At 41.9% G+C, this 24518-nt stretch overlaps 1 long non-coding RNA gene across 1 annotated transcript; it reads left to right on the forward strand.

The window, feature by feature from the left end:
• Nucleotides 1–16599: 16599 nt before the first annotated feature.
• LOC143441401 (uncharacterized) lies at nucleotides 16600–24253 on the forward strand. Its single transcript, XR_013108755.1, has 3 exons — nucleotides 16600–17210; nucleotides 20851–20933; nucleotides 21206–24253. It is a non-coding gene; the product is annotated as an uncharacterized LOC143441401 (long non-coding RNA).
• The last annotated feature ends 265 nt before the right edge of the window (nucleotides 24254–24518 follow it).

The raw sequence follows: 24518 nt of genomic DNA on the forward strand, positions 1-24518 counted from the left end.
GAGGTGGAGTGGTCTCCTGATAGCCCCTCCTTCAGTTTCTGTCCCATGTTTTGTTTCCGTATTTGCTCCCTTGAGCATTTTTGTTTCTCGTTCTAAGTAGAACTGAGGCATCCTCTCTTGGTCTTTCTTCTTCATGAGATTCATGTGGTCTGCTGGTTGGGTCTTCGCTAATCCTAGCTTTGGGGCTAACATCCGCTTAACAGTGAGTAAATACCCTGTGTGTTCTTTAGGGATTGGGTTACTCAAGATGATAATTTCTAGATCCATCCATTTACCTAAAAATTTCTCGAATTCATTATTTTTAATAGCTGAGTAATACTCCATTGTGTAGATGTACCACATTTTTTGAATCCATTCCTCTGTTGAGGGACATCTTGGTTCTTTCCAGCTTCTGGCTATTATAAATAAGGCTTCTATGAACATAGTGGAGCATGTGTCTTTATTACATGTTGGAGCATCTTCTGGGTATATGCCCAGGAGTGCTATAGCTGGATCCTCTGGTAATGCTATGTCCAGCTTTCTGAGGAACCGCCAGACTGATTTCCAGAGTGGTTGTACCAGCTTGCAATCCCACCAACAATGGAGGAGTGTTCCTCTTTCTCCGCATCCTCGCCAGCATCTACTATCACCTGAGTTTTTGATCTTATCCATTCTGATTGGTGTGAGGTGGTATCTCAGGGTTGTTTTGATTTGCATTTCCCTGATGACTAAGGATGTGGAGCATTTCTTAAGGTGTTTCTCAGCCATTCGAGTTTCCTCTGTTGAGAATTCTTTGTTTAGCTCTGTACCCCATTTTTAATAGGGTTATATGGTTGTCTGGAGTATAATTTCTTGAGTTCTTTGTATATCTTGGATATTAGCCCTCTATCGGATGTAGGATTGGTTAGGATCTTTTCCCAATCTGTTGGTTGCCGATTTGTCTTATTGACAATGTCCTTTGCCCTACAGAAGCTTTGCAATTTGATGAGGTCCCATTTGTCAATTCTTGATCTTAGAGCATAAGCCATTGGTGTTCTGTTCAGGAAATTTTCCCCTGTGCCTAGGTATTCAAGGATCTTTCCCACCTTCTCTTCTATTAGTTTCAGTGTATCTGGTTTTAAGTGAAGGTCTTTTATCCACTTGGATTTGAGCTTTGTACAAGGAGATATGAATGGATCGATTTGCATCCTTTTACATGTTGACCTCCAGATGAACCAACACCATTTGCTGAAAATGCTGTCCGTTTTCCACTGGATGGTTTTAGCTCCTTTGTCAAAGATCAAGTGACCATAGGTATGTGGGCTTATTTCTGGATCCTCAGTTCTATTCCATTGATCTTCATTCCTGTCTCTGTACCAATACCATGCAGTTTTTATTACTATTGCCCTGTAGCATAGTTTGAGGTCAGGGATGGTGATTCCCCCAGAAATTCTTTTGTTGTTGAGAATAGTTCTCGCTATCCTGGGTTTTTTGTTGTTCCAAATAAATTTGCAAATTGCTCTTTCTATCTCTATGAAGAATTGATTTGGAATTTTGATGGGGATTGCATTGAATCTATAGATTGCTTTTGGCAAGATGGCCATTTTTACTATATTAATCCTGCGAATCCAGGAGCATGGGAGGTCTTTTCATCTTCTGAGATCTTCTTCGATTTCTTTCTTCAGAGACTTGAAGTTCTTGTCATACAGATCTTTCACTTGCTTAGTTAGATTCACTCCAAGATATTTTATATTATTTGTGGCTATTGTGAAAGGTGTCATTTCCCTAATTTCTTTCTCAGCCTGTTTATCTTTTGAGTATAGGAAGGCTACTGATTTGTTTGAGTTGATTTTATATCCAGCCACTTTACTAAAGTTGTTTATCAGGTTTAGGAGTTCTCTGGTGGAAGTTTTAGGGTCGCTTAAGTATACTATCATATCATCCGCAAATAGTGAAATTTTGACTTCTTCCTTTCCTATTTGTATCCCTTTGACTTCCTTTTGTTGTCTAATTGCTTTAGCTAGGACTTCCAGTACTATATTGAATAGGTAAGGTGAGAGTGGGCAGCCTTGTCTGGTCCCTGATCTTAGTGGGATTGCTTCAAGTTTCTCTCCATTTAGTTTAATGTTTAGCAATATACTGGCTTGCTGTATATTGCTTTTACTATGTTTAGGTATGGACCTTGAATTCCTAATCTTTCCAAGACTTTTAACATGAAGGGATGTTGTATTTTGTCAAATGCTTTCTCAGCATCTAGTGAGATGATCATGTGGTTTTTTTCTTTGAGTTTATTTATGTAGTGGATTACATTGATGGATTTCCGAATATTGAACCATCCCTGCATTCCTGGGATAAAGCCTACTTGATCATGATGGATGATTGCTTTGATGTGTTGTTGGATTCAGTTTGCAAGAATTTTATTGAGTATTTTTGCATCGATATTCATAAGAGAGATTGGTCTGTAGTTTTCCTTCTTTGTTGGGTCTTTGTGAGGCTTAGGTATGAGCCTAATTGTAGCTTCATAGAATGAATTGGGTATTTTTCCTTCTGTTTCTATTCTGTGGAATAGTTTGAAGAGAATTGGTATTAGTTCTTCCTGGAAGGTCTGGTAGAATTCTGCACTAAAACCATCTGGTCCTGGACTTTTTTTGGTGGGGAGGTTTTTAATGACTGCTTCTATTTCTTTAGGGGTTATGCGACTGTTTAGATGATTTATCTGCTCCTCGTTTAACTTTGGTACCTGGTATCTATCTAGAAAATTGTCCATTTCATCCAGATTTTCCAATTTTGTTGAGTATAGGCCTTTGTAGTAGGATCTGATGATATTTTTAGTTTCCTCTGTTTCTGTTGTTATGTCTCCCTTTTCAGTCCTGATTTTATTAATTTGAATACTGCCTGTGCGCCCTTTGGTTAGTCTGGCTAAGGGTTTGTCTATCTTGTTGATTTTCTCAAAGAACCAGCTCCTGGTTTTATTGATATTTTGTATAGTTCTTTTTGTTTCAGCTTGGTTGATTTCAGCCCTGAGTTTGATTATTTCCTGCTGTCTACTCCTCTTGGATATATTAGCTTCTTTTTGTTCTAACTCTTTCAGGTTTGCTGTCAAGTTGTTAATGTATGTTCTTTCCAATTTCTTTTTGTGACCACTTGGAGCTATGATTTTTCCTCTTAGTACTGCTTTCAGCGAGTCCCACAAGTTTTGATATGATGTGTCCTCATTTTCATTTAAATCTAAGAAGTATTTTCTTTCTTTCTTTATTTCTTCCTTGACCAAGTTATCATTGAGTAGAGCGTTGTTCAGTTTCCAAGTATATGTGGGCTTTCTGTTTTTTTTGTCCATGTCAAAGACGAGTCTTAGTCCATGGTGGTCTGATAAGGTACTAGGGATTATTTCATTCTTTTTGTATCTGTTGAGGCCTGTTTTGTGACCAATTATATGGTCTATTTTCGAGAAGGTATCATGGGGTGCTGAGAAGAAAGTATATTCTTTTGTTTTAGAATGAAATGTTCTATAGATGTCAGTTAAGTCCAATTGGTTCATAACTTCTGTTAGTTTCATTGTGTCTCGGTTTAGTTTCTGTTTCCATGATCTGTCCATAGCTGAGAGTGGGGTGTTGAAATCTCCCACTATTATTGTGTAGGGTGCAATGTATGCTTTAAGCTTTAGTAAAGTTTCTTTTATGTATGTGGGTGCCCTTGCATTTGGGGCATAGATGTTCAGAATTGCGAGTTCCTCTTGGTACATTTTTCCTTTGATGAATATGAAGTGTCCTTCTTTATCTTTTTTGATTACTTCTGGTTGAAAAATGATTTTATTTGATATTAGAATTGCTACTCCAGCTTGTTTCTTGGGACCATTTGCTTGCAAGATTGTTTTCCAACCTTTTACTCTGAGGTAGTGCCTGTCTTTTTCACAAAGGTGAGTTTCCTGAATGCAGCAAAATATTGGGTCCTGCTTACGTATCCAGTCTGATAGTCTATGTCTTTTTATTGGAGAATTGAGTCCATTGATATTAAGAGATACTAAGGAAAAATAAATGTTGTTTCCTGTTATTTTTGTTATTGGCCGTGGAGATATGTTTGTGTAGCTACCTTCTTTTAAGGCTTTTGGAAGATTACCTTCTTGTTTTTTCTAGGTTGTAGTTTCCCTCCTTGTGTTGGATTTTTCCACCAATCATTCTTTGAAGTGCTGGATTTGTGTTGAGATACTGTGTGAATTTGGATTTGTCATGGAAAATTTTGGTTTCTCCATCAATAATGATTGACAGTTTTGCTGGGTATAGTAGTCTGGGCTGGCATTTGTGTTCTCTTAGGGTCTTTATGATAGCGGTCCAGGATCTTCTGGCTTTTATGGTCTCTGGTGAGAAGTCTGGTGTAATTCTTATAGGTCTGCCTTTATATGTTACTTTGCCTTTTTCCCTTGCTGCTTTTAGTATTTTTTCTTTGTTTTGTACATTTGATGTTTTGACTATTATATGGCGGGGAGTATTTCTTTTCTGGTCTAAACTATTTGGAGTTCTGTAGGCTTCTTGTATATGTATGGACATCTCTTTCTTTAGGTTAGGGAAGTTTTCCTCTATAATTTTGTTGAGGATATTTACTGGTCCTTTAAGTTGGGAGTCTTCCCCCTCATCTATACCTATTATCCTTAGATTTGGCCTTCTCATTGTGTCTTGGATTTCTTGTGTACTTCGGGTTAGTAGCTTTTTGTATTTTGCATTTTCTTTGACAGTTGTGTCAATGTTTTCCATGGTATCTTCTGCACATGAGATTCTCTCTTCCATCTCTTGTATTCTGTTGGTGACACTTGTGTCTATGACTCCTGATGTTTTCTTTAGGTTTTCTATCTCCATGGTATTGTCCCTTTGTGATTTCTTTATTGTTTCTACTTCCATTTTTAGATCCTGCATGGTTTTGTTTAATTCCTTCTCCCGTTTGGTTGCATTTTCTTGCAATTCCTTAAGGGATTTTTGTGTTTCCTCTTTAAGGATTTCTATCTGTCTACTCGTGCTCTCCTTAATTTCTTTGAGAGTGTTATTTATGTCTTTCTTAAAGTCCTCTATCATCATCATGAGAAGTGATTTTAATTCTGAATCCTGCTTTTCTGGTGTGATGGGGTGTTCAGGGCTTGCTCTGATGGGAGAGCTGGGTTCTGATGATGCCATGTAACTTTGGTTTCTGTTGCTTACGTTCTTGTGCTTGCCTTTTGCCATCTGGTTAACTCTAGTGCTGCCTGTACTTATTGTCTCTGACTGAAGCCTGCCTTTCCAGTTATCTAGCTTGTGTCTGATCTTCTAGAGGTCCAGATGTCTCTGTGATCTTTTCCAGCTGAGCTGATTACAGTGGTATCTCTAGGATGCCTCAGGATATGGTGTCTCCAAGGTAGCAGTCCAGCTAGGTGTCTGCTGTTCTGGGTCCAGTGTCTCTTCTAGAATATCTCAGGATATATGAGTTCAGTTGTTCCTCTGTGGTTCTGGGTTGAGTGGACCTTCCAGTATGTCTCAGGTGGAATCCAGGGTCCACCCAACAGCAGACCTGGCAGAGGTCTGGTCCAGGCCTCAGATCCAAGAACTAGTTTCTAAGACACTGTCCCAGTTAGAGCGACTGGGATCCCCACTTCCTCTGGGTTCTTGGAGGTTGGGGGGGCAGAGCTGCCACCCCAGATCTGCTCAGTGCTCTGGCCCAGACTGGAAGGAACCAGTGTTCCGGGCCGGGAGTGACTCCCTGGGTCCTCGGTGGGTCCCGGTTACTCCCCGTTTAGGGCGGGCCCTGCTGTCTGCTTACCTAAGATACTGCCCGAGTTAGAGCGCCTGGGATCCCCGCTTCCTCTGGGTTCTTGAAGGTTGGGGGACAGAGCTGCCACCCCAGATCTGCTCAGTGCTCTGGCCCAGACCGGAAGGCGGCAATTTCCTACTTAAATGATGAGCTGAATTTTCATTGATCTGAGGGGCCAGGCTGACTGACCAGTAAGACCAAGGGAATCAGAAAGCCACCATGGTGAGCTTTTTAATCTCAGTTTCAGGATTGAACTTGGCTCCTCACACAAAGCGAGCATTTTCTCAGTGGAGCCACCTCCGCAGGCCTCTATGATTTTTGCGCTTTGCTCACTTTAGTTTTTTGCTCCCAAGATAAGGGTCCATGTTTCTGGGCATCGCATTAGGGCATCACAGTCTGCTTCATTAACACAATTTGTCTGTTTTGGAAAGAACGATGTTCTGCCTTCCCAGATGCTGCAGACCACTTTCCTTCCATGTGAATGAATTGATGCTACCACCGTGTGTAGTGGATATAGGTGAGTTCCATTGCCAGTCACAGAAGGCTGGCATAGCCAGCTTCATTTGGGCTTCCAATTCCAATTTCTAGTTATTGTCCACAAATAACTTTGCAAAGCCGCAGAGACCTATGATGAGCCAGTGAGTTAGATCTAACTGGACTGGGATGGTTTTGCTGGGAGCCAGTGTCAAGGAACCACACTGGCATAGTGTAGATGAGATTCCATTAAAAAAGCTGAAAGAGGGGTTGCCCTACCTCTCCTGAATACATACCCTTTCATACCTTTAAACTCGGGCCCTTAATAAGGAGCCTACATGGAGATGTGACAGCCAGACAAGTGTATTATCTAGTACAGATAAAATACACTTTTCAAAATTTAGCACAGGGATTGAAGAGAGGGCCCAGCTATTGAGATTGTTTCTTGATCTTCCTGAGAACATGAGTTAGGTTCCAAGCTCCCACGTTTGGTGTTGCACAATCCCCTATAATTCTGGCTCAAAGAGATCTAAATATCTTCTTCTGGCCTTTGCAGGTACCTTTGACCTCCCTGACCATGTCACATACACATACCCCTTGTTTCTGCCTAGCTGCAAACTGCAACAGTCACTTAACAGCCACTGTTAGCACTGTGTCTCCTAAAAGGAGTACAAGAAAGATTTAAAATTCACTTCCTAAATGTCACTCTTGCCAACACGTTTTAAATTGGTAGAACAGAAGTGACAACACAGGGAGCCTTGGGGGGTTTGCGGCGTAAACAGTAAGAGTCCTTTAACCACTGGGGTCTTGGCCAGCTCTTCTGATAGCTGAATGTGCTTCTGAAGTGTGGCTGTTCAGTATCTGGTATAGTGATGTGGACTGCATCTGGCCCTCAGAAGTCAGGGTCTGGCTCACAGATATGTATTCTAGACCAGAAGAAGGCCTATGCCCTTCAGTCTCCCTCATACTTGATCTGGAGCAAAGGGGTCTGGTTTGTGTTCCTTCCTGTTGGCTAATATTAAGCTGGCTCATGCCAGAATGGACCGAAGACTTCTCTTCTAGCTTATCCTTGCCCTCTTGTGCCCCGGTTTTGAAGAGCAGGACACTTAGAGAGGTGAGTTGTTCCTGGGTGTGTGACTAGGGTCCTAGCCAATCAGGGAGGTTCAAGATTTCAAGACACAGCAGGGCAGTTCTGAGGGCTTACTGTTAGGCACTTGTCCAGCCTGGAACTCTGCTGAGGGCTGCAGCTTGCCATCTGAGAACTAATCACCATGCTGACTCATCATCCTTGTGGTTGCGAGAACACTAGTGAGCAAGAGGCTCCCATGAACCTTAGCGCTTCAAAAATATAGGCCAGAGAGCCTCCACCGGAAGGGTGTTTGGGTGGTGAGAAACCAACCCTTTCCTGTCCTCCTTCTTTTTCTTTTACGTTATATTGTTGTAAGTGGCCAGGAAGACATGAACAATTAAGTACTAATACAGCAACAGAATGGAATACATTTTGTATCTGAATACCGACCCCCCCCACCCCGTCTATACACACACACCTCTATACCCCTAGTTTCCTTGGCGGCTGCGAGCAGCGTGGGCATCCTATGGTTGACTGAGTACTGCTGATGACTTGGTCATCTCTTTTCCCATGCCCAATGCTTTTTGGCACCATTGGGTTAGCTTCTTCACTGGTGTTTGGGTCTGGCATCTTCACTTCAGTATCCCAGTATCCCAGTATCCCAGTATCCCAGTATCCCAGTATCCCAGTATCCCAGTACACAGGAACCTGAGAAGTTTCCCCTGACATGTGGTCCACATCTCTCACCACTTGCTAATCACCCACTCTGTGCCAGGATCTCAATGGAGCTTATTTTATTTACTTCTTAAAACAGCTTTATGAATTAACATCATCCTCACTATACAAACAAGAAATCCGAGGCTCAGAGGCAGTATTGCATTTCAATGTAAGGACACAAGGCAAAGAATTAGGGTTGAATCCAGGAGAAAATACCTCCTCTCTGCATATATCCTCTTGGGGTGGGCAAGTTGTCCCAAGGTCCAGCTAATGTTTCCGGTGACTTCAGATCTGTACAACTGATGGATTTGCAGGGCACTGGCTCAGCCTGTCTGACCATGCTCTTGTCCTTTGGCTGCTTTGTTTTTCCGCCTGCCCAGTGTGCAGTCGAGGGCACTGTCATTTAGGTGCTTGAGAAACGGTAGCTTTCAGGCTACCTTTTCTTCTTCTTATGCTACCTTCTCTTCTTCTCAGATCCTATGTATTTGCTTCGTCCTAACAGACTCATAGAAGATGCAGCCTGAGGGTTTGCAGGGGTGGGTGTTGAGGGTGTCCTGGGAGAAGCTGTGCTGTTTGCTTTGTCCTTTACAACTTGCCTCTGGCTCCCCCTTTTCATAACTCAGGCTCTGGTAGTGTGTGGTGGAAACAAGGAAGCCAGTCCACTTACTTATGCTATCTTTTCTGCTGATTAGGAATTCTAAATTCTGTGATGTTGTCTCTCTCCAGGGGCTTGGTGTAGGCCCTGGGGTCTTAGCAGTTTTTGTGGGGTTAGTAGTAGCAACAAAAAAAATTTAAGTAATTATTTGGGTTCTTTGTATGTGAAAATTAAAACAGTCCTTCATGTGACTGAGAGAGCATTGTAAGAATATAGACACCAGCAGGAGAGTGTTTCTCAGGTTCTGATCTTCTTGGGCCTGTCTGGGAACTCAGGGATCCTCAAACAGTGTGTGCTGGCAAGAGAGTGCTGGATTCTAACCCTCCATCTCTCTCTCTCTGCAACTCTGGGAGTCACAGTAGCTCATAGCTTTAAGTTTCTTATGTGGAAAAGGCAGGTGAGTTGCCTCATCCATAGACTTGTGAAGATCACCACTTAAAAAATGGATCAAGTTTTGTGCACTAGGTGCACGAAAATATCAACCGTTCTTGCTTTCTCAATGCAGAGCAGCGTCTGCACACTGCCCTGCAATCATTTTGGAGCTGACACCCATTTCAACTGAAGTCGATGGGAAGGACCCACACACTCTGTGCCAAGTAAAGGCCCCACTGCTCTTCCCACAGGAGAATCCAACCACGAAGTTTTTAGAGGCCCACTCTCCTGCCCCATGTGCTGCACCTTCTGCCTTCGTCCAGAAGGTCTGGGCTCCACTGTGTAAGGTGGACAGGAGGCTCCACAGCTGCTCAGCATCATCTGGCCTGTTTCTGCTACACACACCTCCTCTTACACATATGGCTGCGGTTAGCTTTTCTCTAACTCTTCATGGAAATTACAACTAAAAGAAAATTTCACCATTTTCCACTGGATGATTTTCCATGTCTCTGCTATCTTTAATGTTGATATTTAGTTCTTTTTTTTTTTTTTTTTCTCTCTTCACCAGGCAGACTAAGCTGTGCAGCCAGGTCCAGAGCATGCCTGATGCAGACTTCTGAGTGACAGAGACTGTCAGACACACTGATCTTGTTGAGAAGAAACTGCCACCTAGTGGCACAAACAGGCATAGAGCTCCAGTTAGCTAGAGACAAGACAAAACAGAAGAGAACACACAATCAGTGTGTTCAATCAGTGATGGTTGGCTCCTAAAACTGACAGACTATGATGTAAGCCATCACAGATAATGCACATCCCCTAAGTGTAAGTGAAATATTTTCAGGTCAAACAAATATTGAGCCAAAAGTTAGATTGACAACCACCATGTTGTTAAAACATGACACCAGCTATCTTTGGATAAACTTAAATCCAAATGATGTTCTATAAGTAGGAACAAATCTAAAACAAATGGCCCAATTAAGTATGAAGTAGCCATAAGCATTTATCCAGCACAAAACTACCTTTTACTAGGATGGTCCTAGTTACCACCTTATAGTATATGGTGTCTAAGTAACTCATCACAATACAGTGTCAGAGATGAACGGCAAGAAACACTGTGCTGGGAGCAAGGGCAGGACCCTCTAGAGCAAAGAAATTTGAGTAAGTTCTTCAGGAAGATTTGTTATCACCAGGCAGGAGGGGTGGATGCCAAGAAGGAATTCTGCCTGTCTGAAGTGCCTAAGCAAGGCCCCAGGAATGGACAGAGGAATGAGTTTAGGCGCCTGTGAGATGCAGCTGTGGCTGCAGAGGATCACTGGTGTGGAAGACTGTACCGGACACTTCTTCACAACTACCATCTCTGTGGTATACACACATCCACTCATCTCTCTCAAGGAACATTTGCAGAGGTGTGGGACACTGGTTTAAAATTTACAAAGACGCCAAGGCATGCCATGAAGGCGTCAGCCAGTTCTCCACCAAAGATTCAGAGCAAATGCTGTAAAAATTATTCTGGCAGGCATTTTCTCTCCTGAAAACCCACAAGGTGCTTCTCAAATTTGCCTAGAAATACAAAGAACCAGAGACTGCCAAGACAGTCCTGAGAAAGAACACCACCAGAAACACACCCTGAAAGACTCAAACTCCAAATGTTTGATAAGGCTATGGGAATTGTTGGGAATCTGGAAGCAGCCACCAACCCTCTGACTCAGCAGCCTGACTCTGAGGTACAGGCTCAATGAAGACATACACAGTAACAGAAACTTCAGCTAGCCTATTCATATCAACACTGTTTGGACTATAAATGGAGTTCACACAAATGCTTGCCAATTTTGTGACATCTTCTCACAATGAGATATTACATACAGTAAGAATTATCATGCAGAACTACATACAGAACAGTGGGTGTTTCCCACAATGCTGTGCTGAGAGAGTCCGGCTTCAAAGGAACATGTGGCATACACTTCCATGTACACAATTGTAAATGTGGCTAAAAATAATTGTGAGCTCATGACTTAAACAGCTCGGATTCTGTCTCTCCTAAAACCCACCCTCTTTGCCATGTGACTTCAGTAATTCTGAATGAAGCTCCATAGTCCTTTTCTCCAGAAGGACCAGGACCACAAGGAAGCAGCCCCATAACATTTATGGGGTACCAAAAACCTAAGTAAGTGTTGGGAGCCGACTTTAGCAGAAAGCGGCTAGATCAACTTTGTAGCCATCTGGAACCATATACCCTGACGAAAGATTTGGTTTTCAATAGCCTATAACAGCTGAAGCACACTCTGATATCCCACATATTTTGTGTTGCTGTTTACTGCCCCCAGCTGCAAGGTGCACGTGGTGGCCACGCCTGCAAGGTATTGCAGTTCACGTGCTGTCCACGTGCTATCTATGCCATACATGCTTATAAGGCGCACGTGCTATCCACGCCTGCAAGGCATTGCGGTGCACGTGCTGTCCACGCTATAGATGCCTGTAAGGCTTACGTCATATCAACACCTGCAAGGCACATGGTATCCACGCGCCTACAAGGCACGTGGCAAAAGCATATAAATACCTCAAAATTCCCTTCAATAAACGAGACTTGATACGAGACTTGATCAGAATCTCTGTCTTGTCTCCATTCTTCGCGTCTCTTCCCCTTTATCCCCACTCTCTCTCTCGCTAGACCCTGACCCTCGGACGGGAACGGGCAGTACGGGCTGCAACAGTTTGGCGTCCAACATTGGGCTCCAGTAAGCGCAAGTAAGCATTAAAATGATATTATAATGTGATTGTTACTAAAAAAAATCAATGCAAAAACTAATGATAAACAAAACAAACATTTTTGATAAAGACAGAAGCCGAGTTCTATTGCATAATCAATTTTTTTTTCTATTGAAGTGGCACCAATGAAAAATGAGTCTGTGACCAGACTCACAGTTTCCTCTTGGTTGTCTTCGTATCAAAGATGTAGAACTTTTGGCCCCTCCAGCTCTATGTCTGCCTGCCATGATGATAATGGACTGAATCTCTGAAACTGTAAACCAGCCCCAATTAAATGTCCTTATAAGAGTTGCTCTGGTCATGGTGTCTCTTCACAGGAATGGGACCCTGACGAGGACAACCTCTGAATTCAGAATGAGGTGAAAGGGAGAAAGAATGTTCCTAAGTAACTGTGCTTATGATGTCTTTCTCCATTTCCTGAAGAGAAACTTTAATTTGCTCCTTAAGCAGACATTAAGCATTAACACTGTCATCCATCTATCAAGACCAGATGCTGCACCTGGGCCAGGTGCTTTCTTCTCATTCAGCTGGCCTTGGCAGAAGCATCCTCATCCCACAGTGTACAAAGGCCAGCCATGGTGCCAGGTGAACATCAACCACAGGTGCCCATGGATCTTTGAGACCCCACAGGGAGGAACTTGAATAACTTCTCTGCTAAGGGCAGAGAAGCATAGAGATTCTGAATCACTATTCTGAAGTCTCACAGCTAGAAGAAAGCGGAGCTAATGTAGAACACAGTGAGTAAACTGGGGAGCCTATGCTCTTAATCACCCAAACTTGCTTTCAACTCATCCAGGAATTCACAGTTTCAAGGAGCTCCAAAGAATCCTCTTTAAGTAAAGGTTTACATGCCCTAAGAGCTCTTTCTCCACAATGGATAGGTGGTGTATACCCAAATTTATATATTTTATACACACCTGCATATAAATGACTTAGCATTGTCTTTTATGGTAAGTTCTCTGACTACATGCCTTTTTCATATGACCATGTTTCCACACTATTACACAGCAAACTGGTGCTGCTTTCCTTATACAGGAGCAGAATAGGAGAGCCACTGGGGGGCAGCTCAGTTACGTGCTCTCAGTTTATTTAAAAACTATTTGTGTGTTTGTGTGCATGTATGTGCATGTGTACATGTATGTGCATGTGTGCATGTATGTGTGCGCGTGTGCATGTGTGTGTGTGTGTGTGTGTGTGTGGTCACCCACAGCAGTATGGAGTGGGATTTGTGGTGGTTGGAACCAATCTCTGTAGAATATCTAAAATAACTTTATGAGAGCATCATAATGGGGACTGCTTACCTGTCCCCACTAATCAGTTCTCTAGCACATCATGCTGTTGGAAAAATAAATCAGACTTCTTGGTTGTCATCTTTATCCAACTCTGTTTAGTCCTCATATTCTATTATTTTCAGACTTTTAAAAGCTCACTCCATTCTTTCTCCTTCTACTGCTCTAGTGGAAGCTTCTTTTTCATATCATTGTAGAGGTTCTTTTTGTTGTTTTATCATTTTAAATCCTGCAGATTCTTCCTAGGGTTTAGGTTTTATTGTGCTGTAGGTTTTAGTATTAAGAACCAGTTACATCTTGAGAGCTTCTCAAAGGACACATCACACTTTCCTATTTTAGACTTAATATATGGAAGTCACTTCTGGCTTGATGTGCACTGTAAACAAATTGGAAGCGTCCCTCCCCAGATGCTCAGCTTTCCCTGCTGTGCTGAGAACACTCTTGTTTAGTACATGAACCTGACCAGAAGATGGTGGTGTACACCAACTTTTCTCTCAACACAGCAGGGCAGGTCCTTTTCAGAGATCCTGGGTCACATACCATATTAGATCCATATACCAGGCTGTTGAAAACATCTGCTTATTTTATAAATCAAACTTGGCTTATAAGAATGTTACACACTGTTGAGAATTTATCCACTATTAACAAATGTTTTTAATTGCATTTTAAAGATTAAGTTAAGGAACTGCTAAAAAAACATACCATCTTTAAACAATAGAATTAATTGACTATCACATTTTTTATACAAATGAAATTCTTAAACTAGAAAATAACATCTAAATATGGCAGAAAGATGATAAAGTGCCGACTTTGAATTCTACCCTGAAGCCATTGGCTCTGAGCCTCACAGTAAGCTTGAGCTTCACAGAGGGAGACAGTGGGCTACATGTGTGCTAGCCCTTCCTTTTCCGAGAATGCCTGGGCTTTCTTCCTGTGCCAAGACCAACATACAGTGATTATAATACAAATGGCCTTTAAAAATGCATATATTTTACATCATATTTATAGTCAATAATTTAAATGTTAGGAAAACATTTATTTCTATAAAAATTAACATAAATAAAATATTTGGTGCCATGAATCATGGGGTTTGTCCACACCCTTTGTGACTGCACAGGAAATTAGCTCCCTTTCTGGGGCATTCTGAGAGAATGCTAACAGACTGTCTCTCGTATGTATTTGCAAGGTCTTCTAGCATTTGTATTTAAGGTATGTCCTTTTGGAATATATTTTCTTTTCTCACTTGCATGTAAATAGTGTGAACATGACCTTGTAAATTTCCCACAGGCTGTTTTTAGAAATAGGATGTTGCTGTTCTGGGCTGGGGGAGTGTGAGGGGCTTTGCACCATCCCTAAGCATATCTAAGCCAATTAACTCAGTTGGTTTGAGTGTGGTTTGTAAGACATCCAAGGTCAAAGTGACAAAAATGTTCAAGTTTGAAGAGAGCAAGAGCGTGTGTATTCCAGACACCAAAAGGAACGTATTCCAAGACAGACACTGGTTGTACCAACATGCATAGTCATGGTGACATAGAAAAACATGAGATGGGGCTTAGTGTCTTTCAGTTTGACAGAGAAGCACTCAAAGAGGCCATTCTCAACAGCATGGCAGTCCGTGTCTACAGAGCTAGCCACTGCCTAAGAACAAAGTGTTCTTAAGAAGTGACTGCTTGCCTCTTTACACTATTCCTGTGCATTATATTCCAGTGACTGACTGACTTCCTTCCTTCCTTCCTTCCTTCCTTCCTTCCTTCCTTCCTTCCTTCCTTCCTTCCTTCTTTCCTTCCTTCCCTCCCTCTCTCTCTCTTTCTCTCTCTCTCCCCATTTTTCATCATTATAGATAATATTGAAAATGACAATGAGATGGCTGGATGCCTTTGCTCCCTGGTGTGATCAGGGAATGCATCAGTGCTTCATGCACGAGTCTCATTGGAGGTCCCCACAGGCTGTGGTGCTTTCAGGAGGACTACAGAACCTTTTCATCAGCTCTGTCTGATTTCTGTTGGGCTTCCTCTAGATCCAGATGTGTACTTGAGATTTATAGCTGTTTACTGGGGAAAGAAAGTTTCATATAAAACAGGAAAAGAATTTTTCATATAAAGAATAAATATTTGTGCTGGAGATGGAGAAGCAAATGCCTTGGCTGGGCCCAGTTTCTGCGGCTGGCTGAATGTCTGGTACATAATAATGACTCCTATTCATGACCTAACGGACAGGACGGGCTCTCTGCAGAGTGTTGAAAGGCATCATTTTGATTTTCACAAAACCTTGCAAAATAGACACTGTTGTTATCCACGTTAGTGAGGTTGAAGGAACAGTCTCACCTCCATCCATTTTCCACCCAAAGTGGATTGCATACTTGTAATTTTGTGAGTGAGTACTGGGCCTCAGGTTTGCTGTTCAAGTGTTCAGCCTCAGAGCTTCCCTTCTGAAGGCTGCAGTTGCACTGGAGTTGGGCCTCCTCGGGCCAGAGTTGTTCTGTAGCCGCTGTGCCTGTGGAAACAGCTCTTCTTGGACTGTGAACCTACCTTTCCTCTGCTGTCATAGGCTTAGACCAGGTCAGAAACTCTAGTCTAGTAGTTCTCAATCTTCCTAATCCTGTGACCCTTTAGTACAGTTCCACTTCTGCCCCTCCCTCCCTCTCTCCTGCCTCCTCTCAAGCCTCCCCTCTCTACTCTCATGTTAGGTGTGTTATAATCCAAGTTCTCGTATGAATGTATGCACATCTGTCTTTCTGAGTCAGACTTAATTTGCTTACTGTGATGATCTTCACATCCATCCATTGTCTATGTTGATTATATACATTTGTCCTTTATGGTGGAATAAAATCCCATTTTGTTCTTATAAAATAGTACCAGGAACTTAAAAGTGATACATTCTGAGTCCGAAGGTAGACATGTTCACTGCACAGACTTGGTGATGGACCCTTAGAGGTATGCCTCTCTCTCTTTCCATCCATCTTTCTTTCTTTCTTTCTTTCTTTCTTTCTTTCTTTCTTTCTTTCTTTCTTTCTTTCTTTCTTTCTTCTTTCCGTCTGTCTGTCTGTCTGTCTGAAAGTACAAGCTATGAGCTACTATGCTAGGTTCCGGTGTTCACTCGTGAAAATGCCAGATGTGAGATACCTTCCTTTGGGGAGGGGACAGGAAGAGGCAGCTCTCAAAGGAGGGCGTATGAGTGCCCAGCAGAGGGCAGCAGACAGAATCTACACACATTGATTACTGCAGAAAGATGTATAACCACTGATTGATAGCTTGTGAGTTTTAAGTAAAACTTCCTGTGGTTTATAAACTATTTTCTATCTCATTTTCAATTTTGAGCTAGCCTCCACCAAAAGAACTCTCTGACATCCCAGCAAATAGAATAAATTATTAAACAGACTGCCAATGAGGCAGATATGTCCACTGACCCAAGTTAAAAGGTGACAAATTCCAATTATGTTTAGAACATTCCCCTGGTGCACTGAGCCGATACTGGTGCCTTTTGCTGATATAAATATCAGAATTCTTCAAGCTTGATCCTAGCTCTATCACGTTTAATTAAATGTTAACCTTCAATATTATTTTATTTTTATTTGTGTGTGTGTATGTGTGTGCATGTGTGTCAGTGTTTGTGTATGCGTGTGTGTGAGCACACATTCGTGTCAGTGCTCACAAAGGTCAGAATCAGATTCCCAGGAGCTGGAGTGACAGGTGGTTGTGAGCCACCCACATGGATGCTGGGAATAAATTTCCTGCAACTTCTCAGGATCTGTTGGCTCAGGATTTCAAAATCCATCAAAGGCAGGAAAGAGAGACTCCTGATTCCTCATACCTTCATCACCACTGTCTATATTTTTTTCTCTTACCCCAGTGATTGTATGCATGTCCTGCCTTCCCGTTCTCCTTTTGGAGGTACTTGCTCTACTGAATCTCCTCTCCCTGGTTACCTATGTCTTTCTCCATCTTTGCTCTTATTTTTCTTTGCTGGGACAGAGAGGGTCTCAGATTATAGCTTATATTTGCTCTGAGCCAGACTGCTTGTGGTCCGTGGATGACGTTGTTTTCAGTATGTCTGTGTCTGTAATGGTTTGGAGGAAAGTTTCCCACTGGATCTTCCAAGTTGAGCCAACAGCAACGTTGTGCTGGGAACATCTGGGAAGGTAAGCTCTGGATGCTACAGGTCTCAAGTTGCAACAGCAACTCTCAATCTCTGGGAGTGCTTGCAAATGGCTTCCAACCATTCTATCATCTCAGTACCAAGTGACAGTAACTCTAGAAGAACAAAGTCGTACAGAATCCCAACTTACCTCTTTAACCAGCAATCTTCATTTTTCTTGGCTTGTGGAATGGAAGAGAAAGCTGAGAAGTTACATCATTTAATGAGTATAAGTGTAACCCACAGTTGATCAGGGTACATTTTAAGCTAACATACTTCTGTGTGTTATTTGGGGTTTTGTGTTTGTGGGGGGAACAGAGAAGAGAATTACATCTTGGAATTACTTGGAAAAAGCCTTCACATTTTATTTAATAATGTGCCAGACTGTGAGGTCTACAGCTAAAATAACTCATGGATATTAGAGTTATTTTGACTGACATAGAACCAGACCTAAAACTGACATAGGACTATCATAGTATAGGTAAGTCACTATGTACTGACTGAACCTGATTTAATAATTGAATCTAGAAACCTAACTCCATCATATAAGCTGGCTATTCAGACACTTACCCAGCTATTCCACCCTGCCTCTGATCACTTACCATATCCCTCTGTCTGGTTTTGATTCTCTCTTCTTGCTTTCTAGCTCATTCCTTTCTTCACTCCTTGCCCCTTACTTCCTCACCAGAACCTATATCTCTTCTCTCAACAAAAATTCTGCTTTCCTATGGTATGGCTTCATGCCAGAAATAATGAAGATGGAGGGAAATTTCCTTGCGGTTAGAGGTGAAACCAACACTGGAGGAAGCCTGCCCTCTATTCCCCTCCCCTGCCCACAACTCAGCCCAGCTATGCACTTTGGCTCAGAGTGAGGACTTCACAACTTGTGGTTAGAAGATCTAAGTGATTCTTGTTCGCTTTGGTGCCTGATGTGTGCTTGGATACAGCTAACAAGTTTCTGGGGGTCCTAGAGGACGGGGAAGGCACTGGGCTCTTCCTTGGACATAGCTTGGACATAGCTTCCTTGGACATAGCTCTTCCTTGGACATAGCTGTCGAATACCAAAGAGGGTCCACAAACAGTGCGTTTCCTACACTGGTTATCCAGCAAACATGAGGACCCACATGAAACAAAGTTCTACAGACCTTATGGGGCAATCTGGCCCTATTAAAATAGTGTTCTGTGGGTGTGGGTTTGTTCATTAGAGAATTTCCTGGACTCCTGAAATGCTTGTGGGTAACCTGGCATTTCCTCAGTGACCTAGCTGCATAGATCCCTAACTAGCTTCAGGGATCTTTGCCTCTGTGCTTGACAAAGACATCTGTGTGAAAATCAGTCACAGGAAACACATGGAAATTCCAGAGCCTTGAGTTTTCTGTTATGTACAAAAAATATCAACTGTCAAATCTAGGGTATGGCCTAGAGCTTAAATGTCAATCAAACTAGGGATGAGTATGTACCTCTTATTTTCTCTGGCTCCTTTTCAAAACCAACTTTCAGTTCTTTGTCTGGGGTGGGACTCCACGTTAGCATGTCTGTTGACTTGTTATTGTCCTGGTCTTGTTTAGGCAGCTGTTTCTAGGAAACACATTGTTAAAGTAGACTTTCTGGTCTCCTGGGTCTTATAGTCTTTTGCTCAACTCTTTCCCTGATGTTCCCTGAACCTCCAGTGCAGGAGTTGTGCTGAAGCTGTATCTTTTGGAGCTGGGCTCTGCACTACCCAGTGATCTCTGCAGTGTATCCAGTTGTGGTTTTCTGTAATGATCTCTATTTGCTGTAAAGACAAAATGAAGGGTTTAAGAGTTGCACTAATCTGTGGGAATAAAGAGAAGATCCAAGATGTCCTTTGGAATTATGCTGGCTAGTAAAATGGTGGTAGGAGATTCTTCTCTAAGAGCGATGGCTTTACTAACACAGGTCGTTGGTTCAGTTTCAAGTATCAAGTGTGATTTCTCTCCCCTCTAAAATGTACAGTCAACATGGAGCAAATAGCGAGCTCTTCAGACACTATATCATGGGCTCTGCCTCCAGAGCCTGAACAGTATTGACATTATCGGTTGTTGGGAGCTATGCCAGGCCCATCCCCATCCAGGACACTGGGCAGTGACAAAGACAAATCCTCCTGAAGCAAGTTGACCTGCTCAATTCCCTTTAATTATAAATTCTTCTAAGAGGTGCCGGGATGTCCCTGGTCATCAAACACTCATCTAGAACACAGTAGGCTTTCCTGGACATCGGCATGATGTCCAGCATCTTATTTAAGGGTTCCACCTATAGGCAAATCAGCTCTAATGTAATCAGCTTTGGGTGGGGGGCTTTCTATGGTTCAGCATAAATAGAAACTGGTCTATTTCTTATAGACAGTGTTGATGCCCTTGCACCCTAGGATTCTGCCCACATTGAGCTTGTAAATCTAAATGATCTACATAAACTCTCATCCCCCTTCTTTCTTCTCTTCTTTCCTCTTCCCCATTCTTTATCTCCTCCTCTTTTTCTTTATTTTAGGTTTTCAAATGTTTTCTTTGTTTCTTTCTTTGTTTCTTTGTTTCTTTTCTTTCTTTCTTTCTTTCTTTCTTCCTCTCTTCTTTCCTTCTTTTCTTTCTTTTCTTGTGTATGTGTGTATGTACATACTTACGTACGTGTGTATGTATGTATGTACAACATACACAGAAACTAGCTTCTAGTTTTTTGTTTTTATTTTATTAAAACTATTTTAGTAACTATTACTTTTTAATGTTTGCATCACATCTTTTTAAAGAGATGGATAAAAAATCATAAATAAATAACTCCCCTTTCTTTACTATCTAGCCATAGTAATTAAGTCCAAAGTAATATTTATCCTTTTGATTTTTCTTGCCTTTTGATACACATATTCTCATCATGTAGTAATTTTTGTTTTTCAAAAATGCATATAAATAATATACTGTAAAATTCTGATGTTTGCCTCATTTCCTGTTTGTGATATTGGTCTCCTTCACTACCTATATAATCAGCAATTCGTGTATTAACATCAACTTAGTCCACTGTGTGATTAGATCAGATTTATCTGTCTTCACCAATGGTACTGAGACAATTTCTCTCAACTTGAAACCATAAATAACAACAGTGAGCTGTGTGGAAGTCTGCGCATAGGCATGAGTGAAAGTTCCCAGAGGAATCACCTGAAGCAAAAGGCTTTGGTGGCAGCTTAGACCCATTTTCAACTACATCAGAGACTGGCATTGCCTTCATTGACACCGGAGGTCCACGCTGTCCTCAGCAGTGCACAGCATCTTGTTTTCCCACATCCTTGCCAGTGTCTGTGCTGGAGCACTAAAACCTTCCCAGTTTCATTGCTATGATGTCATATTTCCTTGAAGGTCTTGATGTATTTACTGGGTATGATTTTTTTTTTATAAATTTTCTCTTTGCATCTTTTGCCCACTTTTAATTTGTATCATACCTTTTAATCTTTTTATTATCAATTATGACAGAGGATGAGACATATAAAATTACTCTTGACCTTTAGGAGTGCATTACTGGCTAAGTAACCTGCCTTCAGTTTGGAGCTCAGATTTGTGTCTCAGAATAGTAAGTAGTGAGGTGGATGAGACCAGCGCTGTGAATTTTCTTCCCTAGAATAATTTTTTGTTTTTGTTTTTTAGATGAAGGAACTGAGAAAGAATGCTGCATTGCACACCAACCTCTGCTTTGCTCTGCAGCTTGTCTATACTTCTGGATGGAAGAAGTAGGTGCCTTTCAGTGAAGAGCGTAGCCTGGAAGATGGCTGTCTTCTTTCTGCTCAGCCTGCCTTTGAGTTCCCAGTTACTCAGGAGGAAAATTCCAATGAGTGCCACGGCATGTTGTTTCTTAGGCTACATCTTGGGTGACAGACCTAAGGAATATAATCTTATAAAAGGTCAAGCAACTTAGCAGTAGACTGTGGGAAAGAAGGTTTCTTAGTAAATGTATAGTTAATCATTTTAAAACTAATTATCAACTAATCTAACTTTCTGGCAGAAAAACCTTTGACGGGGTCAGTGGAGTCAAAAAATAATTTTCTACAGTTATAAAAACCATGAAGAGGCATTAATCCAGTAAGACGTGGAACCACAGAAGATAAAGGAAGCTCACTCGGGAGCCGTGTTGCCTCTGGACAGTGTATCAAGGACCTCGTAGTTACAAGCACCGAGGAAAGCAGAAGGAAGCTCAGACAGAGGAACAGAAGCCTTCTGAGGGACTGAGCAGGTGACCTGCCTCCTGTGGCCACCTGGAATGCAAGCGCTTTCATTAGAGCGGGATTAGGCTTGTTATCACATCTACTGGGAAGCCTTTGGTATGAAAGAAACAAGAAAACTGTGGATGAATAGCACTTTGAATAGCAGGGAATTCTGGGAAAGTCATTGGCAGTTTTCAGAAACAGAACACAAACTGTTGCTAATTTTGTATTAGGTACAACTTGATTCTCTGGGTCAAGGTATTATCTGTATCATAAGGAATTCTAATGACTATGGAAGAACACTTTATTGAGGGTAACTGCCCTCATTGGAGCTGGGATTACCATAGATGCTGGTTTCTGTGGGATAGATGTAGTTTATACATATACTACCAGTTAATAATGCACGTCTTTACTCTTTAAAAGTATCCTATTTTGTGCTGTAAATTATGTGGTCCTTCTGCCTTGAACTTTCCTAAGCTGCTCCTGTACACTCATAGATTTGACTCTCCTGTAAACTACAAAGTCCTTGAGGGTAAGGCATTATGCCATGTTTGGGTCTTTGTGTGTCTAACTTTTATCACTCTGCATTCAGTAAGTGCCTTCAGTAAGATTTCAAGAATAGAAGAATTGAATTCCACCTAAAGAGAATCCCCATTTTTTAATATTCACTTTAATACAGATCCTCTGAGAGATGGTACTCTGTGAACACCTGAATGAAATGCTTAGGCATAGGTGGGATGGATCCGTGAAGGAGCGGTCAGGAGTTGGAGCTCCAGTGTATATCTGAGGAGTGTTTTCTGAAGGCAGGTGTGTGAAAACAGAGACAAATGCACTTCAGAGATTTTTTTTTTTTTTTAATTTTTAGGCAAGAGGTGACTTTGAGCCAGTCTTTATGATGCATGGAAGAAATGAAGCAAATGGTGGCCCTGGAGATATTAAAAGGCTCCACATTTCCCATGGACCCCATCTCTCTTCTCCTCTGCAGTGGGGATACTCTGGGCAAGGTGTTCCTGTGCTCTATGCTGTCCTTCCAATAGACTTTCTGCATTCGTTTAGATAATGTGCACTTCAACTATCTCATTGTTTGCTTCCTGAGAAAATTAACTCAGATAGGTTGAGCAACTGTTCTGACCCACTGATCTATTCAGCATCAGAAGCTAGATCAGGCAAAGTATAACTTTAATTCTTTCTTCTCCTCCAATATTGTTTAAATGTCTACTTTGTATCTTTCTTGAGCATGCTGATTTCAGCTCCTTCCTTTCTTCCTGAGATCTACTTGGAATTTGGCATTGCCAGTTAGCAAAGCCATGCTTTGATCAGCACAACCCAGAATGTAATGCAACAGAAGTGGGTCACATCACAAGCCTACCCCCAAGGAAGTTTGAAAAGACAGTTTTGAAAGGGCTGGTTCACCAAGGACTATCTTGGTGGAAAGATTGAATGTCTATGTCACACAGAAAGAAGAGGAAATTTGGGGTTGTGTAGCAAAATGTAATTGCCGGCAGGGTAGGGAAATGGAGAATTGCCTCTTCGTTGCACATTCTAAATTGACAATGCCCCATGTGGCTCTTGGGGTGGGCACAAGCTCTCCTTTATGCCTGTCACACCAGCACAAAAGCTGAAAGGATGTTCCTTTTATGAGTCTGGAAGTTTGGCGGTTGATAAAGGTCCTGATGCTTGGCACAAATGAATGCAGGTTCTTTTGGCTGCCCATCTTCTCATGTGACTGGAAAATATTCTGGTTGGAAGTAAATATCCTTCTAGACTCTGGGCTGCCTACAGAGGGGATGGTCTCTGGAACGGATTGGGATGCTGGCCTTTCCTTCTATTTCTCTCAGACCTGTTTTCACTAAGGACCATAGGGAGTGAAAAGGGGTTTGAAAATGAAATTCACAGATGATTCTGCATGGAGAAATATGACAAACACTACCAGAAGGAAAGAAACCACCTAAGGAATTAGAGAAATGAGAAAGGCAGGGACAAGCTGTGAACTGTCACGGAAAAAGCAAATGGATATGCCTGCGGCAGAGGAATCCACAAACCAGATATTCACTGTGCACAAACAGTGAATATTGAAAGGCATCAGATTTTCAACAATTTGTTATAAAATGGCTGCACTGTGACAGGGGACTGAGGTGGGTGTGCAAGCTAGGGAGGAGTAGGCATATGAGACTTTTTGTGTGAGTCTTACTCATAAGTGTGAAGTGACCTCATTGTGGGGGGCTTGTTCCATCCTTTCCACCTACTGCTGCCTGATCTGTGGGGTTGGCTGGGAGGCACTGGAACACTGCTCCTACTGTTAGATGTCTGTGTGGGAGAGCAGGGAGCACTCCAGCCACAAGGCATCTGCTTTAGAGAAGTGTTCCATGTGGTTTTACCATTATTTTAACTTTTGACTTTTCTTCTATGTGTTTATATGTGTGATGTATATGGATGCATGTTTTCATGTTGTGTGCATGTGCTCATGCTTGTGCATGTATGTGGAGGCCAGGGGTTGACATTGGGTATTTTCCTAAAGTTGTTCTCCACTTTATTTACAGAGGCAGGATCACTTGCTAAACTTGGAGGTCATGGATTCAGATGATCTGGCTAACCAGTTTGTCCCAGGCCCCCTATCTCTACCTGATAAGCACTGGAGTTACAAGTGGGCTTCCACACTGATACTGTCTTAAGGGTGTGCTGGGGATGTAAACCCTAGTCCACAGAGACATCACCCTGGCCTCTATTTCTTTATTTCAAAATGAATTTGAACTCTGAAAGAAACCACTCACTCCCTTTGTTAAGAAGGAAAAGAAAATGAATGTCGAAAATTCCAGTAGAAAGCATGTCTCCTTTTTGTAAAATAACACATTTGAAATAGTTCTGTCTTTGTTGTTTTGCTTTGAGAAATTTATTACTAAAAATCTTTCTTTTTAACCTCACTTGTAAGGCGATTATAAACTGAGGATGGCCAGAGGATGTCACCACGTTTGTTGTCATGTTGTGAACATGACAGCGTTTTGGAAAGTCTTGCTGGAGTCTCTACTTAGAAGCTCTGTTCAGATGAGGCCTTGAGTCTGAAGGATTCTGAAGAAAGCCAGAACCTTCCACCACTTCCTGTTGGAGTCAGAGGCT

This window comes from Arvicanthis niloticus, chromosome 2, assembly GCF_011762505.2.
Source record: "Arvicanthis niloticus isolate mArvNil1 chromosome 2, mArvNil1.pat.X, whole genome shotgun sequence".
NCBI lineage: Eukaryota > Metazoa > Chordata > Mammalia > Rodentia > Muridae > Arvicanthis > Arvicanthis niloticus.